At 49.0% G+C, this 4,219-nt stretch overlaps 1 protein-coding gene across 3 annotated transcripts in view; it reads right to left on the bottom strand.

Moving 5' to 3' along the window:
• Window positions 1–3,240, bottom strand: part of DZIP1 (DAZ interacting zinc finger protein 1) — a 41,928-nt gene extending 38,688 nt beyond the window's left edge. For all 3 annotated transcript variants that reach the window (XM_027645341.1, XM_027645333.1, XM_027645350.1), the window contains exon 1: window positions 3,139–3,240. The gene's annotated coding sequence lies outside the window, so the exon portion shown is untranslated. The remainder of the gene's footprint in view (window positions 1–3,138) is intronic.
• Window positions 3,241–4,219: the final 979 nt, after the last annotated feature.

Genomic DNA, 4,219 nt, shown 5'->3' with positions numbered 1-4,219 from the left:
AAAAGGAAAAGGAAAAGGAAAAGGAAAAGGAAAAGGAAAAGGAAAAGTTATTTCAGTTGGAAGGGACCTATGATCATCGTCTAGTCCAACTGCCTGACACTTCAGGGCAGACCAAAAGTTAAAGCATGTTCTTCAAGGGCATTTGTTACGACCGGGGGGGATAACCCAGATTCTTATTAATAAATCCCTTGGGGTGGATTAGAGTGAAACAACACTGAATAATCAGTGTTTGAAAACATATATATGTAGGGTTTATTTTAGAACAATTTTGTTTCAAAGACAAACAGGTATGTTAGCATTTTGGGTGTTATCATCTATATCTATCACCTATAGTAATATGGCATAAAGACAACCTTTGGTGAAAATGCATAAAGGTGAGAAAAACACAGGATAAGGATAAAGGAGAGTAAGGAAAAAGAAAAGATGAGAGTGGAAAAATGTATATAGTCACCACCCACTGGATCCAGCAATGGAACTTGATAGTCCTAAAAGTGACGGTCTTGATTTGCTGGCGGAGGGGGAGAAGAAAAAAGCCAAACCCCAAAAGAAGTTACCAGTTGATATATACTTCCAGAATGCTTTTGCACCTCCCCTGGGGCAAGGAGTTTTCCGTGAAATAGTGTCATGGGCCATGCCATGAACCCCAGTATTTTTTCCCACCTTTCAAGATTGGCAGAGCGGGGGATGGGCATGCCATGAACCCTCAACATCTCCTGGGCCCTAGTGTCCATTCTCAACCTCCCCAGCACATCTCTGAACCATTCCCACACATCCTATCACTAGATCCCAGGGAGAATTGATCACTCTTCACTCTCCTCCAAAGGAAGCTGTAAAGAGCAATGAGGTCACTCCTCAGCCTCCTTTTCTCAAAACTGGACAAGCCCACAGTCCTCAGCCACTCGTCACAGGACTGGCTTCCAGCCCTTAAACCAGCTTTGCTGCCCTGTCCTGGACACATTCAAGGACCTCGCATCCTTCTAAATGGTGGGGCCTAGAACTGCACACAGCACTAATGCTAAAAATAGAAGGATAATCACCTCTTTTGACTGTCTGGTTATGCTGTGTTGGATGCACGCAAGTATATACAGCCGATCCACAGTCAGGGCAACCCCCGGGACTGTGGTGCTCCCCATGAGCTCTGCTCTCTCTCTATACACACTGACTACATTCTGGCTCTGTGTCAAGAGGTGAGCAGGCTGTGCATACCTATTCCTCCTGAAGGAAACTGCCACATAGCAGACTCATGCTCTGACAGGGAGGAATGGGGCTCTGTTACTGAACACACACAGCAGAAGTGTCTTCCTTGCTGTCAGCACACCCAGTTGTGCATCCCAAAACCACAACCACAGGACACCTTCTGGTTCACAGCACAGACCAAAGCATTTCCCTCAGCGTTCAGCTACCAAAACCCTGCCCCAGCCAGTACCAAAAGACTGAGATCAGTCTCAGGGAGAGTCCGACACTCAGGGTCCAACTTTTATCAGTCTCCCCCATTCTTCACACCCACATCCACCCCCCACACAAAAGAAAATATGGAGGAGATTCATTTCTTTCCATATCCACAGAGAACCACGAAGACCTCTATTCTGTTATATTTGCATATTGAAAACTTACACCCTTCCGTTTTCCCCACTTTTACAAAAAGTTTGAAATCAACCTTTCCAATAATACATCTAGGCCCAGCACAAGGTTAGATTAATCTACAAAATTAATTTCAATGTATCAGAAATATGAACAGAGAAGTTAATAACATGAACTCAGGACTTGTTGGCTCAAGCCACCCTGGAAGGTAATGCTCCAAAATACTGCAGCACTACAACTTGTTTTTGGACCTTTAACCTTAAGGCTACTGGCCATACTCTACTGTAATACCTGAAGTCCAGTTCCATTCATTGTTTTAAATTTAGAAAGATACTGCGTGGTGTTTGCAAGATTAAGTCTTCTCCTGCAAGGATGACATTTTTGTCACCTCCTTTTTCATGAAAAGGGTCTCCAGCAAATTTCTACCTTCAAAGAAATCTATTTAACATTTTTTATATGTATCAAATATGGATCTGAACTTCGCACTGCTCTAAGTCCTTAAGTAAGAAAATACACTGTTAATCTTCTTCAGAGCTATTCCTAATATACCACATAGTTCCATTTACTGTAGAAATACATTTCTGTTTCTAAGAAGCTACATTAAAAAAAAAAGCTCAAATACTGACTACTGTCCAAAATGTGCATGCCTCAAATTCATTAAAACACTTTGAAAATATGTATTTGAATATTTTTCCTAGTCAAGGGAACTGTTAAGTTGCACATAATGAAATCTAACTCCTAAAGATCTGAGCCTAAGATATGCTCCACCTATTTGACACAGGAGAAATTTCTTTACATAGAAGATGTGAATTTTGCAAACTACCAATTTGTGTGTCAAGCACAAGGAGCCTGAATAAGCACACATGCAATAAGGGCCTTTAATTGACAGATGCATGGATTTAATAAGAAAAAAAACCCCCAAAACCAACCAAGCCCAAACACCCAAAACACTATTTAAAGCCAGCAAAGTAAACCAAGCCTGTGGATATGCTTATTTTCCTCGACCGATGTATTTAGTGGGGACTATCCACAGAGTTCCATGCTGCTCCAATTAAACCTGCTTGTGACTTCGCAGCGGTGCATCAAGAAACTGAGGAAAGGCACAGGCCGCCCAGGTATCTCAGTGGAGGTAGAAAGAGTACGTACGGACTCACACAGCCCTTTTCGATTTCCTTTTTCCCTGTCTTTCTGCCGGATTTTCTCCATCCTCGGAGCTGTGCCCATGCGGGGTCCCCTCGATCAGGGGTGGCACCGCTCCCCCGGCCGCCCCTCTCCGCCGGGGCGGGCGGCACCGAGGTGAAGCAGCGCCTTCCCCCGGCGGTTCCCCCGGGCCAGGCCTGGGCCTGGTGCTTTGGGAGGCGGCCGAGCAGGGCCGGGCCTGCGGGAGGCCCTGAGCCGGGCTCCATCTTCCTGCCAAAACCTCCCGCTCCGCTCCGGAGCGCGGCCGCCTCCCCGCCCCCTCCCTCCTGCCCCCGGGGAGAGGCCCCGCCGGGCGCTGCCCTCCCGTCACCCTACAGCGTCCGGGATGGGGGGAGAAGGGGAGACCCCTCCGCTCACCTCGGGCTGCTGCTCCGCGGGGCTCGGCGCCCCGGTGCGGGGCTCGGAGCCGGCGGGGCTGCGGCCGCTCCCCGCCCCGGCCGTTACCGGTGGTGCCGCGGCGGGCGAGGGCTGCGCCCCGCCGGCCACGTCCCGCGCCGCTCCCGCTGCCCCGAGGCCGCGGGTGGAGGCTGCGGAGGGACCGGCGGCCGAGGCAGGCGAGCGCTCCCCCGCTGCTCGCCGACTCTTGCTCCTTGAAGCCTGCCCGGCAGATGTTGGTGTCCGGGAGGGATGTCCTTTGTCTCGGTCCCGTCCCGAGCCTCTCCGACCAAGAAGCAGCCTTTCTTCTTCCTTTTCGTAAAATACAAGGGAAGTTACTACAGGCTTTGGAAAGGCTGCCTTTAGAAATTAAAGGCACGCAGTCACCGAGGACGACACGTTTAAACCTGTGGAGCAGCGAACTCCTCAGCGGGATGGGGAGTCCCCCGGCGGCGCGGCAGGGCAGCGGTGGACCGGGAGGATCCCGCCCACCCGCCCGCCGAGCCGGACGGGGAGCTGGAGGGCTGCAGGATCCCGCCTTTCTGCCGAGCCAGACGGGGCGCCTGAGGGACTGAGAGCATAGGGCTAACTCCAACGGGAGAAGGTGTGGGTTTTCCATGAGTGTTTTCCTGACTATGTGCAGGAGGACACTGTGTTCCACTGCGAGGGTAAGGCCGAAAGTATGCTTAACCAAAGTAATGTCAGGTAAAGTTGTAATTTTCAGTGAATACATGTATCATATCATGCAAGTAGAATCATTCCAACAGCTACAGATTACATCAGATCCTACTAATTTTTTTCCTGTAAGGGTTTCAAATTGTATTTTTCCATGATAAATGGTGTGCAGCCTTTGTGGCCACAGGGAAAATTTCAAACAGTTTGTATTTAATATAAATTATGTTGGGAAATTCAGCAGAGGAGGTAATCATTGCACATTTACAACACCTCATCTTCATTGAGTAGTTCCATTTGGCCAGGGAGACACCACTGTTTTCCAAAGTACACAGATTTACTGAGACACCAACTTTCCTTCCAGAAACATGAAATTCTGTTGCGCCAGAGT

This window comes from Corapipo altera, unplaced genomic scaffold, assembly GCF_003945725.1.
Source record: "Corapipo altera isolate COAL_440 unplaced genomic scaffold, ASM394572v1 0, whole genome shotgun sequence".
NCBI lineage: Eukaryota > Metazoa > Chordata > Aves > Passeriformes > Pipridae > Corapipo > Corapipo altera.
Note: the sequence above shows the minus strand (reverse complement) of the source record. Positions and strands in the feature narration are given on the sequence as shown.